The sequence below is a fragment of the Ammospiza nelsoni genome, chromosome 4, assembly GCF_027579445.1.
Source record: "Ammospiza nelsoni isolate bAmmNel1 chromosome 4, bAmmNel1.pri, whole genome shotgun sequence".
Lineage (NCBI taxonomy): Eukaryota > Metazoa > Chordata > Aves > Passeriformes > Passerellidae > Ammospiza > Ammospiza nelsoni.
The window spans coordinates 29,730,345-29,749,459 of NC_080636.1; the positions used below are offsets into that span (position 1 = coordinate 29,730,345).

General features: G+C 35.8%; 1 long non-coding RNA gene across 2 annotated transcripts in view; it reads right to left on the reverse strand.

Annotated features, from left to right (window-relative positions):
- The window catches only part of LOC132072433 (uncharacterized), a 51,548-nt gene that overhangs the window by 13,332 nt on the left and 19,101 nt on the right, over nt 1–19,115 (reverse strand). The window contains exons 3-5 of one of the 2 annotated variants that reach the window (XR_009418315.1): nt 7,154–7,271; nt 6,544–6,602; nt 738–1,001 (exon numbers count right to left, since the gene is read on the reverse strand). The exons of the other annotated variant lie outside the window; for it this stretch is intronic. This is a non-coding gene — a long non-coding RNA (uncharacterized LOC132072433). Of the gene's footprint in view, nt 1–737; nt 1,002–6,543; nt 6,603–7,153; nt 7,272–19,115 lie in introns of those variants that run through there. 2 annotated transcript variants of the gene reach the window in all.

Below are 19,115 nucleotides of genomic sequence, written 5' to 3' on the forward strand. Positions count from 1 at the left end.
TGGAAATTACAGGGGAAAACTGGCAATGTATTCTATTCTATGGAATAAAAAAATACCACAAAGAAAAATAAAATGGACAAAAGTTCTTCACATTATCATCTTTAGATGAGCAAGGAAATGAAACTGCTTAACTGAGTTTTGATAAACTCTTAGCAAGCTGTTGCCCTAGAAGAGTCCTGACAACTTACAAGAGTTTTCTACAGACCTACTACGTAGCTTGGAAGATAGAAAAATACTCAGATGTCTCTTGAAGAATTATCTAGTAATGGTACAATTAAATATTTATATTTTCCAAATGAAGAAATCTGATAATAGGTATAAAATAATTTGGCAAACCACTAGGTGCAAATTTTAAACTGACAAATATCAGGTAAAAGCAAACAACACAAAGTTTCAAAACTATATGCCAGATAAAAGGAGCTGAAGGGATATCGCTTTCAAGCAGTAATGCAGTTTGATCTACTCTTGTGAAGGAGAAAGGGGGAGGAATTTTATACACTACAAAGTTGAATTTATCAAGAGCAAAATTCTCTTACAGGAATCTCACGATTTCCATTTTGAAGTCACGCCTTTGTATTGCTATCTAAAGAAGGTACACAGACCTTACCCTCTGCTTTCAAGGACTTCTGCTTTGAAGAGGACATGGGAGGGTAGAAGACCACTAGAACCTCTTTCAGACAAGGGGAGAAGAGCTATTTGAGCACATTTGAAAGAAAGAAATAATATCAAAATCAAGCTTTCCTTTGATGTCTTTGTAAATAATTTCATTTTATTATGTATTAGAATTATGACACTTTTTTTAACAGATAATGGAGTTAGACTAGGTCTTCCAAAACCAGAATTGTTGCATATATTTAAAAGTGAAGTTCACACACTGACCGTAAAGCAATTTTCCACTTCAAGGAGCCATCACATTTCTTTTATTTAGGCCATATAAATTGTGTAATTGTCCTTCTCAGTCATGGATGGTCTTGCTTACACTACCTATTCAGCATTATTTCCTGTAAAATCAGCAAAATACTAATGGAAGATTGATTCCTTCAATCAGCTGATACAGCTTTGCAGTTTTAATACCACTTCTAAGAGAGCCTCATCAGTCAAAATAGTTTAATGATGCTAAAGTTAACACATTGAATTTTCTTTTTTTTTTCTGCTTGTTCACTTAGTATGCTCTCTGTTTACAAGGAATGATATGCAAAGATATGCTGTATCTGTATTTTATAATAAAATGTTGTAAGATTACATCAGTATTAAATACCATCTCCTAAGAAAATCAGGTGTCTGAATCATCCTTGGAAAACTGTTCCTATAGGGACAAAAATCCTAATAATTTTGTTTCTATTTTCCCAAGAGAATTCACATTCTGGGCACCTGACTATCCTGCCAATATGGTTCTCAACAATAGCTGAAGACAAATTCAGGGGAAAAAAACCTCAGCCTGACTTTATCAGCCAAAATCCACAGCTCAGGTAATAGCTTATGAACAGGAGTCCAGTGTGAATAAGGAAACAATTCTGTATCACAGAGCTTTTATATATTCTGATTGTGATTAGAGTAGGACATTTTTCAAAATGTCAGACAGTTTCTTATCAAAATGAGAATGACACAAGATGCACTCTGCCTTGTGTGACTTTGAGTCTCAGACTAAGTCCTTGAATTCAGTAAATTAAAAGTAAATTGTGCTGGATACATTTTGCAAGACTTATTCCATTCCTAAAATCTGTGTCTTATGTTGTCTTCAATGCTTTGAAGTAGTGAATTATTAGCAGAATTATTACATGCAGACAAAATGCATCTAAAATTAATCTCTCTCTTCTGCCTGGTCTTTTTAGTACTAATAATGTCTCTTAACCAATAAAAATATCCACACAAAATACAGAGAAAATTTTCCACCACAGAAGTTATGAAATTCCTTATACAAATGATGAGTAATTATAGAATTCAGAGCCAGTGCTGACTATGGCATTTACAATGTTATCTTTAAATCTTCCTGGGTTCTTGACCAGCTCACGCACTATCCCCTAAGAAAATTAATCATGTCAGGATGTCATATGTGACAAAGCACAGATTTTAGGGTTAATTTAAAGTAATCCAGAATGATGCAGTTAGAGGAGAAACACTAGATGTTACTCACGGATTGTGACATTTTTGTTAAACTTCTTCAGGCTGTGAACACATCAATGAACACATCAGACTCAAATACTCCTGTCCATTCAATAGTACCAGAGGTTGCAGTTTAATTACAATTACTTGCCACAGCTGTTTGATTTAAATTAGGCTACTGATACATATGGAGCAAGTATACTTTCAAAAGCTGCTAGTAAAACAAAGTAAATAAAATTTTAAGGTTCAATAAGAAATTATTCAGTTTAATATTACAGAAAGTCACAAAAATTTTTTAATACTGTAAGAAAATTAGAATTTACTGTCATACACTACTGTTCTCAGTAGATCTAAGAACCATTATTTTCAACCAAAAACTATGATAATAGAATTCAAGATGGAAATATTTATTTTTTTTCATTTTTTTCATATTACCTAAAAGCAGACAACATACACAAATGCTACTCTGAAAATTTAACTGCAAATCCATTAGCAGGTTTACTCCTACATTCACAGGATTTGGTCTGCCAAGCAATTACACAAACATGTAGATGCATACAGAATGGATTTTCAAGAGGACTTTAATTCAAAGCCCGTTAAAGCACCTAATTTCATATTTCACACATGCATTCTCCTTGGGAGCAAGACAACACAGAATAATAGATTAAGAAGATCAAAGACAGATTTATAAAGATAATTTCCTTTAAATTTCCTGTGTGACTCTCATGACTAAAAAAAGCTTACACCAGTGTATTTCACCTTAGCAATATTGTTCATGCACTCAGACACAGCCCTCCCTCCCTGAGATGCTGAGTAATGTGCATTTCCATCAGACATTTCCTTTCATTACGTCCCTTTTGTCTACACTCAACACTTGTTATTCAGCTATTTGTGCAAAGGGTCTCTGCTAGCAAAGGGGATTAAAATTACTATCTAATCAGGCAAAAGATATTCAAAGCTAGTTTAAGTAAATGTCAAAGTTCAAAGCACCGTAAAGCAAAATAGTTACACTATTGTTACCTGCTAAAGAATTCCTAATTATTCCCAGTAATAATGAAACTTCAGAGGCAGCAGAGAGCAGAATCCAACTTGATAAGAAAGAAATTATTTAATAAGTGCATCACTCAAATTAATTAATTAATAATCTATGTCTAATCCACTGCATTAATGACTTACGAAAATTCAGTTTGTGAGGCTCTAAAGAAAGCCAGTTTTCATTTTACAGAGATATTTGCCAAACTAAAAGCTTTATAAGGATTGTGGAAATGGCCTCAATAGATCAGAAATATCATTGTCCCATTTAAGTGTTATTTAAATTCGTTATTATTCATTTAATTTCTAATCTTTACTATTGATTAGCATATAAAAGGGCTGTAAAATTTGGAGGATGACATCAAAATTCCACAAATAGTCCATAAAGAGATCTTAATTTCACATTTTGCACCAGTGTTCAGTTCTGGTCCTGGGGGACACTTATTCATAAATATAATCTTACAAAATGGAAAAAATTACTTTGTCCACCAAGTCCGTCCCTTTTGGTTTTCTTATCTTAGCTCTCCTGCTTTCATACAACAGTCATTTATCATTTCTCTGTTTGAAACTTATCTAGCACTTGGCCTAACTTTCTGCATTCAACATAACAGCTTGATATTTTGTAAAAAATGGGGTTTGTTCATTGTATAACACTGTTTAAATTAAACTTTCTATTCTTCAAAAAGTCATGTATTTTGTATTACAACTTACTGTGACCTTGCCTCTGTGAACAACTTAGCTGATGTGGTTGTTTCTTTTGTTGTATAAGGAGCAGTTGCTTGAAAGAGACAACTGCTTCTCCTTTTAAACAATTAAAGGATAATAGGGCCATCACAGTTCAAAATAACAATCTTATGTACCTGAACATGAGAAAATGTTGATTGTTCATGTTTTCATGTTCATTCAAGAACATGAAAATCACCTAGTCAAGGCCCCAGCATGCACAGAAAATTCATAAAACATTTTAAATGTGGAAAGGCCAATGGACATCCAAAGCAAATCTTTTTCAAACAGAGATTATAACTGTGCATTACCTCAAGGGAGCTCTCTCCTGTAATCTTTAATTAGCAACATATGACAGAGAAAATGACATGACAAGAAAAATTAGATTGAAATGCAACACTATCTATTCCCTATAAGTGAGACTAATGCTACTTTAATATTTATATTGCTTTGAATTTCATGCAGCACTAGGAAATTTCAAGGACAATATAGCATTGGTTTCCTCACTCCCACTCTGATTTCCCTGCCTACTCATCCAGCATAGCCAGTTATTACAGTCACTGACAGTGGGACAGGAATAAAACAAATTCCATCTGTCATATATTCAAAAGCTGCCCTCAGAGCACCAAAGAGGAAACAGGTTTTTAATATCCATTTATACCATTCAACAGGCAGGTTTGAAAATCTTTTCAGTCCACTTAGGTCAAGGTCTCAGGGTACACATGTGACTTGTATAACTGAAACAAACCATTTCAGAACTTTTTAATACATTTCATGTTATTCTTTACAGGATATGATGCATTAATATTTGGTTCCTAGCCCAAGCGGTTAAAGACTTCGCCTTTAAAAAAAAAAACACAAAAAACCAAAACAACCAAAACACAGAAACCATTATGTTATTCCACATTAAAAATATCACATATTTTTAGTATTTTTCTCTCTAATTGATATGAGTAACTAATTAATTATCCTCAAATAGATTAAACATGAAAACAATTCAAAGAACCAGCAAATTATTACATATATTTCTGCACTGAAATTTTAACTTATGTCACTGTCAACTAAGATAAAATTCATTTGTACCTCTAATCACTCTGTACAATATTTGTAATGACGTATACTACCCTTGACAGCATTATTCCTCTCATAGAATGGGACCCATTTATGAGGCATAATCTCGAGCATCTAAATAAAATGTATTGAAACCATTTGGCTATCTTTTTTATTCCATTTTGACCACACTACATATATTTACAGAGATAAACATCCACCTCAAACAGAAACTGAGTACAGATTTGAAAGATGTAATGGAAATAGACTGCAATCGACAACCTCTCCCTTTATGGTTTTGTAGTTGTTAAAAATCATATCATATATGTTATCCAAGCTTCCACTGTGAGTTTAAAAGCTGAAAACAATAAGGCTCATTCAGTTGAATATCACAGCTGTAGAGGCAAGGACATCTATGCTCCAAACAACCAACTATGGCATTTAAAATTAATTTATTTCATAAATTTTGCATGACAGATAATTTTCAAACAGATTAAATCTTTTATGTGTTTATCTTTCTGTGATAAAAGATATCTTTTGGCAACAGTAATTTCTGGCATCAATGGCAGCAAGCACTGAAAAAAGTCAGGAGCATTCTGTTGTTCTAATTTATACTACTATCTTTAAAATTATATTATTTTAATTTTATTTATTAAATTTTAATTATTTAATTTAAATTATTTTAATTGTATTGTGTGGATGTTTTTATTGGTTAAGAGACATTATTAGTGCTAAAAAGACCAGGCAGAAGAGAGAGATTAAATTTAGATGCATTTTCCCTGCACATAATAACACATGACTTGTTTTCCTTCCACTCCCACTTTTTGACAGGTTCTTAGTTCAGAATGAGATACAACAAAGTGAAGAGGAAACAGATTTTCATATGTGAACTTCATCAAATAATTCAGAAGATAAAGAATTCACGATTGGCAATCAGTTTGGGGTTGTTTCAGGTATTTTGCCTCAGAGCCTTGCAGGACAGAAGACTCAGCCATTCTTTCAGCAATGAGAATGGCAACAAACCATAGTGCCTGCCAGAAGGGCACTTTGAAGAGGGGGAGTGGGGTGAAACCAGCACACCTATTGGCCATCAAGGCAGAAGCATCACTTGTGCTAGTGTGTACTGAGAGCAAGAATTATTTATTTAACTGGTCATATTCATAAGCCAACCCCAAGAGAAATAAGTTTTTGAACCGATATTAAACCTGACAGCTACCAAAACTCCAAGAATTGTACTGCTCTTCTAACATGAAAAGTTAAGACTCTGGATTGTACCTGAAATTTAAATAAGAGTGGGGTCTGAAAAGAGACCCTTTTATTTGTCAGATATGAGGAATTATTAACTTCTCTGACAGAATCCTGAGACAGCAAAGCAAATATACACAATGCATGTGTTTTCCCACCTACACTGCAACATGCTCGTGACATCTACAGCTCTAAAATCTCTAAGGCAGCATATTATCACCCCTCTCACATACACCCCTCCTTGAATAAAATTTTTAATTAAGTAAACTTGTTCTTCCTATCTTTCAAGAGCTAATTCATGCATTAACCATAAGAACATTAAATTATACATGAATGGATATTTATATCCTTTAAGAAAAACATCAAATATAAAAAAAAAATCAAATGTACCCGTGTAATTTATCTCTTGGTACCAGCAGAAAAGTAATTTTTCATACAATAGCCTTTCCCTGTTTGAAAGAAATTTTTCTCTTAATATACTAGAATGCCAGTAGATTCTTTAGTAGATGTAATTCAAAGTACTTAAATATAGTTCAATAATGCCACACAATTATGTGACAATGCAAACTTTCACACATTTGATAATCAAAGTTTAATCCCATGGTGCTCTGATCTACAAATATTTCTTGGAACTGCTGATAGTTTCCAGGATTGGTTTGTTAAAAATATAAGAATTTTCACTTCAAAATAAACTTTATTTCTTCATAGAATTATTAACTTTGGAAAAGACTCCTGATCTCATCAAATCCATCCTTTGACTGAACACAACCAAGTCAACTAAACCATAGCACTATATATCAGGGTCAAAGAGGTCTTGAGTTTATTGTGGAGCAGATAGAAGAAATGGTTCCTTTTATTTTGTCCATTAGAAAAATCCATTAGAGAAATATAACGTTTGTAAAAGCCCCTTCCTCTTATCTACTCCTAAACTGTGGATATTGTTCTTGAGGAACACAGTTCCCCTAAGGCTGCCACAGTTCCTGAAGAAAAAAATCTGTACCTGACCCAGCTGAAGATTATCCCCAGGAAACACCTGAACAGCCCGAAAGGAGAAACATCCAGAGGAGAGAGTGAGGGGGGCAGAGGAACACCCATGCAGGTGGCTCACAAACCCCGTCCTGCCAAGAAAAATGGTTGTAGCTTTTCAAAACAGCAGAGAATTTACAACACATCCGGTTTCATTTTAAACCAGATTTTAGTAATCAAACCTACCCTGTAGGCATCCAGGTATCACTTCAACTCCATCTAACATCTTATGTGAGCCAGCACAATGCACTGCTTTCAGATACAGAATACAACTCAGTGGTAGATTCCCACCAGTCTCCTTAAACTCACCTGTGAAAGTTTAGATCATTCATTGCAAGCTTAAGGTTTCCAAAGTGAAACAAGTCTGGAAAGAATTGTTAAAAAATCATTTTCCCTGGGAAAATTGAAACAGGAAAAAGTGGGAGTGATAGGAAATGAAGTAATTTTGCAGAAAGAAAATACCCTCCAAAATGCAACCTCACAAGACAAGTACAGAAAGTGCTGAACACTATTCAGCTAAGACAAAAAAAGGACTGTAAAGTAACCAATACAAAAATCTATCCTCTAGCAGCCCTTTTTAGCTGTTTATGTGAAAAATGGTACCATATCCCATTTAAAGAGGGGAAGAAAAATTAAAGTGCAAACTACTTCTAAAAGCTACAGTTAGGGAAGACAGAAATCAGAACTGACTGTTGATCAGAAACAAAACATCTACTGCTACTATCATTCACATTAATTTGGAGTCTGCATTTTTAATTCTTAGCAATTTTTAACCTTTTTTTTTCCTCTTTCTGCTATTGTAAACTTAATAAAAGATGGAAGAGCTAAAGAGTATTAATTTTCTTTGAATTACATTCAGCTGAGAAGTCACAGTGTCAGATTTTCACCTCTTGCAAGATATTTACCTTCCTGATGTTTAGGGGCTTTTTTTCATGTTCTGGGTTCATTTTTCCCCTCTCTCTCAAGGGAAGTCTAGGAAACCCTCATTGCACTGACTATTTAAAGTAGAAAGCTTTTTTGATAACTGTTGTTAAACACCTTTGTGCTACGCTCTACATGAAATTTGAGTTATGTTTTTGTTTCATTCTTTTCCTACACTTCTAAAGTCTTCTTGAGGGGAATTCATTCCTACCAGGAATGAAGGTCATAGATGTTTGCAGTAAGCACTCATGCCTGTTTCCAAATTATAAAGCCTCAAGCTTCAATACTTTTACAGTATTGTCCTCTGATAGACTGAAGGAGAAATTGAAAAAGCAGTTGAAATACTTTGTTCAGGAAAACTTCATTCACTTCCTACTGGTATTTGGCCTAACTTCAATCAAAGTGCAAGGCAAAGGCCATTACATTTTAAAACTGATCAGTCATTTTGGTCAGTTCATTGAAGATTTTGAGAGCATTTATGTGTTTCACATTCTCAGAAAATGCTGAAAACCTTGTCAGACCTGGTTCATATGAGGGCATTCAAACTGGACAAAACAGGGTAAATAAAACTCTTCCTAAGACAACATTATCATTTATGTTTCTCCACCAGTGCCTTCATTGCACACAGTCACAAAACTGCATCAGATAAAACCGACTTTATTATTGCACATCAGCAAAAAAGGAAGAAAAGAAATAAAGTACATCATATATTGTGCATTTGCCACCAATTTCAGTCTCAGCAGGAACAATTTCTCTTGGCATTCAGAAAGCATTAACTATGCTACAGAACTACAAGAAGAGATCCAAAATTAACTGTATTCAAGTTCATTTTGATGGTTTGTCAGCCAGGTGAGTGATGTAACCAGGTTATTATGGTCACTCTCACATGCTTTCAATCTGCTCTAAAAATATTTTTTTGTTTTAAATGAAAAAGCATTAGTTGTAGAGACAAGCAAAACCACTAATTCTCAAGGTGACTATTTTCTTAGACACTGCCTCTTGCCCCCAACCCAAAAAAGCCAAAAACCTCCAGGAGCCATTCTCAGAGAGCTTGCTATCTCACTGAGAACACCATCCAAAAACAGGCTAAGGCTACTGGAAACTGGTCAGTCATTCTCCATTCCCTGGCCAAAGGGGGAATGTTAAACCATAGCACAGGCAGTAACAGCACAGCACTGCACAACAAACTAAGCCTGTAAAATAAAGCCTTGCTCCCACTTGTTAGCGGAAAAAACACCCTGGCTACAGAAAACTCCTGATAAAGATACCAGCTGCTCTGTAAAATAAATCATTCAGAGCATTTCCAGCAAAGAGTTACCTGAAGTTTATGATTGTGGCCTCCTCTATGCTGACTCCAGTTTTACTTTTCTTCCTTCTGCTGAGACAGCTGTGCTAACAAGTGCTGACAAGAACTTTTATGTCATGGTTTGCATATTCCTCATAATCAAGGTCACACAGACAAATGTAACATGGTGGTGTCTGGCACCTGAATGCTGCAAACACCTCCTGCAGGCTGTAAAAGGAACATCTATTTTATACTTATTTAATATTTTACACTTTAGTAAATGTCTATGTTATATTTGGCTACTATTTTACATTACTGATTTGGCTAATAAACATTTAACTTATCTAATACTGAGTTTCTTTATTTGTTCCCTTTGCTGGATATGCTTGGAGGACATAACTCACCTCTCAGAAAATATTGAATAGCCATGAGAAAAAAATTCCATTATTTCAAAAATACAAACCCTTTTACTAAAACTTTAGAGGAAATTTGCAGCTTTCACTGTGTTACCATTCAACTGAGGCTTATTTACATGTAGCATTTTTTGCTTCTGATTTTGACTGATCTGAAGATATATGTACAGAACTCAACAGTACAAAGAAAACACAGCAGAAGAAACCTAGTTTCCCCACTGCTGTCCTGTAAGATAGACATTTAAATGAACAATTACTCAGGTTTTTGGTGTAATCTGTAGTAGGAATATAGAACATTCACTCCTAAACACATTATAATAAAGGGTAATAAATTTAACTCCTGTTTTATAGTCAAACTGTGTGGAAACTTGAGAACAAAAAAAAAATCATAGTCAGAAATAGGTATATTCATTTTCATTTACTGACTTAAGCTCCATAGACATTCTCATTTCAATACAAACCTAACACCATTCTTCAGTTTATATACCCTGGCCTGTGTAAGGATATACTCAGTTTTTTTTTCTGTAATCAGAACACTTCTCTAACTTCATAGGATATCCTTTCAGTATGCATTTCAATTTTTTAATTTGTACATTATTTTACTTTTATCGGACTCTGTCATTCTTGACTTAAAAATCAGTTAAATGGCAAGAGTTCATTCCTGTGGTCATGTCACTCCCATGGAAGAGTCACAAAAATAGTAAGTCATTTACCAAAAATCTATCCTCCTTTCTCTTTGAACTCATGTTCTATCAGTCAGATATTGTATTGATTAGTTACAAAGAATCATTAATTATTAAGTAACAAGACATTTCAGGTGTTCAATTAGCCACCAGATGGAGGCCACATAGTCTCATAATGCAGTAGAGACATATGGCCATTAAACATGAAAAATGAGTACAATTTTTGTAAAGTGGCTACAGAATACAACCTGTAAATCAAACCAAGCTCCATATGTGACTGGACTTCCATAGGATTTAAATTAAACTCACCATATGCTTTTAACCTGCAAAAAAACAGTCTGTGGTTTCATCTGTATGAATCTCCCCTACCAATAAAACTCCAGCTGACATTGTTTTGCAATATAAGGTTTTTTAGAAAACACACACAGGTAATCAAAATTCTGCGTCACCAATCTTAGAATGGTTTTACTCCATTTTGGACACAGTTTTCTTCAGTAAACAGCCGGTGTTTGCCTTATTGGTATGGGTCTTTTTAAAAGAAAAAAATTTCAATACTTAGACAAGATCCAAGTCCCAGTGTTTCCATAAGGCAATATAAAACACTTTGCACAGATTCACAACAAAGTGCAGGTACTCAGTATTCTCCCAGACAGTATAGAAAGTGGGACAAGCAGGAAAAAATGTCTTCCTATTCATTGGAAATCTAACATAAACCTGGGACTACAATTCAAGAAAATTTGAGCCAAAGATAGCTAGACTTTTTTTGCAACATAAATATATTACCCCAGGAATAATGGGGTAAAGCTACAAGAAAAGACAAGTTAGAAGAACCAGGTTTGTCATCACTGCTGGAGGGATGAAAATGACTGGGAATGACAGCAGCCAGCAGAGAGGATTAAAAGCTCCCTGGGAAATGATCACTGACCTCCTTTCCCTCCTCCCAGAGGCAGCAGCGATGGGCAGCTTGGCTCTCCTGGACCTGGTGTGGGGAAGAGGCTCTTTGCTGCAGGCAGCAGCTGCTCCCCAGCATCCTGCACGTGTTGAGTCAAGACCTCTCCTGGCTCTCTCTTGGCCAGCCCCAGCTGCTCCACTCAGCACTCTCAGACACCTTGAGCAAGCAAGGGTGAAGAAAAGGTTAAACAGTACCCTCTGTTGCCTGGCTTTACATTCCCTGCTTTAAGAAATAAAGCTAAGACTGAGCACAGAAATACCTTGTTTGGTGTGATAAAAGAAGCAGCAAAACAAGCAAGGTCTGCACCACAGTTTGAACCACAGTTCGGTTACTGAAAATTCAATTCCTTGTAGACAGATCTGGCTGAGCAATCCTAGGCCAGAGCTAGCTCATATTTCAACACTATTTCTTTCACTTTTCATAGTGCAGAGCAGCTGGACACCAAAATCAGAGAGGGAGAAAAGAAAAGTCTCATGACCACATCCTATCTTTTGTTTCTCATACACAGTCCTCTGAGATGTTATACACAAGGGGCACTGTGAAATTAATTCTGAGTTTATCTGCAAAGAGAGAAGTTTTTTTTTCCCCAAAGGAACTTTAAATGTCTCTTTTTCTACTAAGCACTCTGCAATATTCTTTTCCATAGCTATGAACGCAAAAAAAATTGTTGCTTTTGTCCAGTTTGTGTAATCTCACAACTAAATAATTCAATTTAAAACTGACAAAAAGGATTTATCCTTCTTATATTTAGAAAATTTATACAATTTTCACTTCATTTTATGCTTTGTCTCTGGCCCCTAACTCCTGCTGTGAAAGTGAGTACTCCTGTTTTATAATTTTTATGCTCCTGTAAAAATACTATTAGAGCACAAAGAAGTTGGAGAGGAAAATGTAAGTTTTATTGACATTTAATCATAAAAATGGACAAAATTAAAAAATAAAAAAAGTCCCCCTGGCAAAGTATGTATACAGTTATTTGTTACAGTTTAGGGGAAAAATCCAGTATAAATTTGATAGAAAATAAAGATTTGTCATCAGTCTACAATTGAAGTTCCCATTAGAGCCTTAAATTACACACACCCACAGTTAAAAGCCAGTAATACCATCTCATTGCAAGGACACACGACCTTATTGTGGAGCAGGAAAGCAAACTGGGGTCTCACATATCCCAGCCATACTTGGCCAAGATACAGATGTCTGTCTCTCAGAAAGGTGATCAGTGGCTGGTGGATCAAGCACATCACTGCAGAACCACTTCTCCTTCTCTGTTACCTGTCCACTCACCCACAGGGCTGGATTGTTAGACAGCCCTTTAGAAGTGCATTACACAGTTGGTGGAAGTTATGGAATAGTGGAGACATGAAGTAGCAGTCCCTCTTCAGACCACATAGTTCTATGTGCTGTGCATTGTTTAGGCTACAGGAAGCAATTGCATGTGTATTTAAAATAGATGCATATCTTTCCCTTTTCTTCTTAATTCATATCTCTCCACATACTGTTATCATGATTGTGACTTTAAACAGATTTTACAGCCAAATAACATTAAAGTGTGGCAATTAGTGCCTTTTAACACTCACAGTCTGATTTGTGAAACAGGATTTTAAGTAATAAGCCATCTGTTGCTCTCAATTTTAATTGTTGTAATAATTATGTATTTTAATTGTGATCTTAATTTAGATCACTATTTATCACCAGGAAATAAAAGGCACTATTTGTTTTCATCAATTTACTGAGCTACACTTCATATTTTAATCTATTCTGGTACAGAAACAAATACCAGTTCCTGATGAAATAAAAGCATACTTTTGTACTTGAATAAGCCTGCCCATGACAGCAGCAAAGCAAAATTATGTCAATAAACCAAATTCATCTTGAAGCCTCCATCTCTAGAAAGCACTACTCAAATATTTGTGTCAAGCAACTGCTAAGCTTGCTAAGACATATATAACAAATAACCCATAACATACAACCAAAATGATCTATAAACATTATAGACTCCTTGCTATGCCAGAATCTATACTAAGCTGACTAATGTCCAGAGAATTACTCCCAGGTTAAGAAAATACTTTGACATAAAGAAAAAAGAGGGAGTTTTTCTGTACCTTCTATGTTTCCAGCTAATGGGAGTAAATCAGAGGAAACACAGGATCACAAATGGAGAGGTTCCTCAGGAACGTGCCCTGCAATCTCTGCTGTTTGAAAAATGACACAGTCTGGTCTGTTTGGTGATGATCCCCTTGCAAGGAGCCCAGCCCAAAGTGATCTGAAATTAGACAAAGCCCTAAGCCTAAGAATCAGATCACAATAACCTGTGCACAGTTTCGGAGAAAAACATTATTCTAAGACCTGAGTCAGGATATCTACTAAAACAGGCAGTTTTAAGGGTAAAATATTGCTTCAAACCTCCTCTTAAAATTTATAAAATTTAATGTATCCCAGTAGGAGACTGTATTGGTTTGGAAACATACTTTAAACTAAATAACTATATATCTGCTTACAACAAAGCTTCTATACCATTGTTCCTATAATGCCACAACAGAAACATGAGCATAAGAGCATAATATCTTATACACTCCTAAACCATTTATCTATTTAGGAGTGTCTTAATTGCATGCCAGTATCAAAGATACATATGTTGTTTTTAGAAAGTCTACTTTTTATTGAAACTCTGAAATCCTGAGATAAAGTTTATCAAAACTAAGAAGCATTTGACTTTCTTTTCAGGCCAACAAAAAATTTAAAAGTATTCAGCCAACAAACTGAAATGAGAATGACAGCATGAACCCTAATGCAATCTAAAACAGACGCTGTCTGAAGTCTGAGTGAAGAAATAGATAGGCTTTAGCTTTTTCCAGATTTATATTCTCAGTGTTTCCCTTCATAAGCATAGCATACAGTGCTCACCAATCTATCCATAAGTAGCAAAATCAGTTTTCCGTAAAACAAATATTTTCCATATGAAAATCAGAAGATAATGAAAATACTTAATTTCATAAATAAATTAAATATCCCTATGAGAACTATTGCAGATAAAAGATTGTGTTCAAACAGATGACCAGATTCAAATAAAAAAGCTGTTCAGTTCTTTTTTTTCAGCTAGATAATAGATCTCAGCTAAAATACACCTCATGCTTCTGCAAAACTCTGCAAATTATTTCCACTGAGAAAGATTTTCCTATTTGATCATGTGAAATACCCTAAGCCAATAAAAAAAAAAAAAACACAAAAACCACTAAGCAACTTTCACATAAATTGCCAGATTTACCTTTCAAGCTGAACTATAGTTTCACCATTAAAAGTTATAATTTACTCATGCTGAGAGATATTTGAGACAAGCATAGGAAAACTCAGAAGGGTTCTGAGTTACCACTCTGTGGTAACCATTGGTAAACACTAAGTTTGAATGGCATCTCCACAGGCTCAAGCTTAAAATACAGCCTGAGCAGCAGCATTACAGGCAATGGGCAGTGGGGAGTGAGCAAATCAAGCCATGAGAGGAGTTGGGTTGAGGTTATTTTTCCCCTTCTGATCTTTTTAACAAGGCTAAATCAGTCAAAGTTCAAAAACAAAGCAGGGGTGATTTATGAATATCTCTGTGCAATTGAATGTTTGGAATAAATAATTGTTAACTTGTTTATTTGTTTGTTTTATACATATTCAGAGACAAAATAAACAAGGTACCATTTTGTTTATTTATTTTAGCCTTATTGAACTGAAGAGAAATGAAGTGATAGTAATTTTTGGTTCCTCATTTGTTAAGTCCTTTCTACGGGATTTTGACTGGTGCAGTGGTGGAGTGTCTATGTTAAAGAACAGAGGAAAACACACAAAATTCACACTTGTCCCTGCCCTCAAGATTTAACTAAAATTTAATTACTATATAGTCTATATGCGTCTTTTTTAACAGTATTTTTAGCTACGTTTTTTAATTATTTTTTTTTTCCAGACAAGTACACAATCCAGGGGGAGAAGGGATTGGGGTGGGGAAGGAGGTGAGGGGAAGGATCTTCTTATGCCTAAGATTATTTTTTTAAAAGTACCAAATCCCAACAACAGTCTAACCCCAATTTTGAGGCAAAATAATACCAAAGCAAAGCAAGAAATCAAGAACCCCAAAAACAAAACAGAACAAAAAAAAAAAATCAACACTACAGCCTGGCAGTGGAATACAATTATAAACTTGAACCTGACAAAGATTAAAACAAGCATTAAATTCTTCACAATCACAGCTTTACTACTCATGTTCTCACCATTTCTTTTATAGCAGTGTTTTACACATTAACATGCCCCACCTGGCAGGCTGACACATCCAGTTTTTATACTACCCCTGAGCTCCAGACTAAAGAGACCAGGAGGCAGCAGCTATAAACTTTGCATTGCAGTGACTGAAATCAAATTGTGGCAAGTTGGTTCTTCTGCAAGTACTGAAGCCACACATTAGAGCTACCTTTGTGATGCTTGTGAGAAGTTTTAATGAGAGGCCAGTTAAGTAATAAGACAGAAACATCTTTATTTTAAAAAACACTCTTGCAATGATTCAATAAGAGTCAGTGTAGAATCTCATTGCTTTACAGTGTAACTCTTTTTAAGGACCAAATGCTCTCTACTTTACCCACATGATAAACACTGCACAGTAACCATTTCCTTTTTTCTGGTTACAAATCTTAAGGAGAGATACTCATACCTTTGGTAATACACTCCTGAAAAGAAAGGAGTGTTAGTGAGTTTGGCAGAGCAGCATGGGCAATGCTGCCACTACAAGATAAAAACCATTCATTTAATTGCTATCCCACTTACAGCATCCTAGTCCTGCACAGAGAGGAGCAGCCACATGTCCATCCCCACTGCACTCCCAAAGCACCACGTGCCTGCTGAGTTCAACACCAGAAGGAAGATTGAATGTTAGTGCTTGGCAGCATCAGAGAACAGAACATTTCCTGTTTTCCCCCAAACACAGGCAGGAAATTAGATGTGCACTAGTTTCCACAGGGCTTGTGGCAAAAGCAAAGGTGCCTGGCAATGTTTTCTCCATCAACACATTAAGAGCCAGATCGATATGGCAGAATTGTTACTGATTTAGGAAAGGGGAGTTTAAAAAATATCTACACAAAGTTGTCACTGTTTCAGCCACTTCTGCTGCAAACAAGATTTACTTCCATGAACTCTTTTTCTCTTAAATCTCTCCTTAGTGTTTCATATGAAGGAATATTCAGTTCTAGGCATGTATGCATTTAGAAAGTCTTGCCAAACAAACACTGAATCTTTTGATGGTCCTCAAAGCAAAACTGCTTCTCTTGGGAAAATGTTGAAGCATTGGAAAAAGTCAGGAATATATTCACTTTGATGACAGATGAAATGTAAAAAATACTTCAGAATTAGGAGGTGTTGCAAACAACACAACTTTCACAATACCAAAATAAAAACCTCAACCAGCAGCAGTTGCACACATAACAGATTTTATCTTTTTTCTTCTCACTTGGTGTCTACAATAAATAGGTTAACTTTAACAAATTTTGCATTCTGGAGACACAACACTAAAACTATCCACTTCAGAGTTCATAGATTTACAATAATGATATAATAAAAATTATATCTTAGGATTTCATAGTGCTAAACTTATATCAAACTTTTCTTTACTAGGCACTTCTTTTCCTGGCTAGATTTTTATGAATGGCTGGATGTTGAATATATTTCTGTACTTATTTAGTGACAAAGTGGCTAGTGTGCTTATTAAATATATAATATTTAGTGTATAAAAATTATAAAGCAAAAGCATTTGTCCATATTGAAGAAGTAGAAGCATAGAATCAGTTAGGTTGGAAAAGACCTTGAAGATAATTGAGTCCAACCATTAATGTAACACTGCCATCTTCACCACCAAACCATGTCCCCAAGTGTGATTTACACAGTGTGTGAATTCCTGCAAGAATGGTGACAAAAACAGTTCCCTGAACAGGGAACTGCGATGTCTAACAGCCCTTTCTAGAAAGAAATTTTCCCTAATGTAAACTCTTAACCTCTGACGCGATTTAAGGTGATTGTTCCTCTCAAACAAGTACTGCTTGTTACTTGAGAGAAGAGACTGACCCCCACCTCATTAAAAACTTTCAGGTAGTTGGAGAGAGTTGTCTGCTCCCTCTGAACCTCCTTTTCTCCCTCAGCTGCTCCTCACAGGACTTGTGCTCCAGTACCTTTCCCAGCCCATCAATGTCTTTCTTGTAGTGAGGAGCCCAAAACCAGACACCAAATTAGAGATGTGTCCTCAGCAGTGCTGAGTACAGGGGAACAATCCCGCCCCTGGTCCTGCTGGCCACACTGTTTCTGATAAAGGCTTGGCTTGGCCACCTGGGCACATCTGGCTCATGTTCAGCCCCTGTCACCAGCACCCCCAGGTCCTTTTCTGCTGGGCAGCTTTCCTGGCACTCTTCCCCCAGCCTGCAGTACTGCCAGAGGTTGTTGTGACCCAAGTGCAGCACCCAGACTTCACCTTATTGTACTTCATACCCCTGGCCTCCACCCATCAATCCCACCTGTCCAGATCCCTCTGCAGAGCCTTCCCACCTTCCAACAGGTCAACACTCCTCTCACCTCATTTATGTTCATGTGCAAATTTAACTTACTGATAGAGCACTCAATCCCCTCATCCAGAACATTGATAAGATATGAACCAGGACTGATCCCAGCACTGAGCCCTGTGGAACGCTGTGAGCAACCAATTGCCAGTTGGATGTAACTCCATCCATAACCTCTCTCTGCCCACAGCCTGTCAGCTAACTTTTTTGCCCAGCAGAGAGCACATATATCCAAGACATGAGTGGCCAGTTTCCCCTAGAGAACACTGGGGGAAATGACATTCATAATTTCATACTAAAATTTTCAAATCACAAATTAGGATGAAGAAAGCTCCATACTGTCAGCTAATTCAAAGTCACTAAAGAAAATCAATGCAGTTAAAAATTTTTGGAAGGAGGTCATAAAAGATGCCATTTCTGCATAATTTTCTCAATCTTGATTTCTTATACAGTTTCACAAGTATTAATGAGCCTACTCAGAATTATCTGAAGCAGTACAGGCTTGGAAAATAGTAAGTACTACTGGTATTGGCAAGCATTGAAGAGTTAATGTTACTGCTGGATAATTACCTGGGGAGCATCAGTAGGTGAATAGTTCTAAATAACTAAACAAATGGATTCAGTGGGATCAATTAAACCATGACTTCATCTCAGTGAGCTCATTTTTTTTTTTCATTTTCTCTTTTTCATTTTCTCTCAGTTTTTTCTTTTTTTTTTCTATGCATATACACAGAGAGCACTATTTTCTGCCAGAGATATTTGTCTTTCTCATTGCATCCAGGTAACACCCACTGGGACTCCACTGCACTGAAGGGGTGAATAACAAGTAACTGTGCCCTCTAGTGAGACTACCAGCTTCTCCACCTGCTAGACTGAGACCTTATCAGGAATCCCTGCACCACACAACCACATTTTGTAGTCTGAATGAAGACTAAAGAAGAAATACAAACCCTTGGACAAAGCTTGCTCTCTGCTGTAAGAAAAATGTCACAAGCTATTACAAGAAATCATCCACAAAAGGCATAAGACACAGAGGATAGCAGGAAAAATATTTCACAAATTCCTCAGTGAAAAGCAACTGTAATTTACAGACAAAACAAAAAATAATAT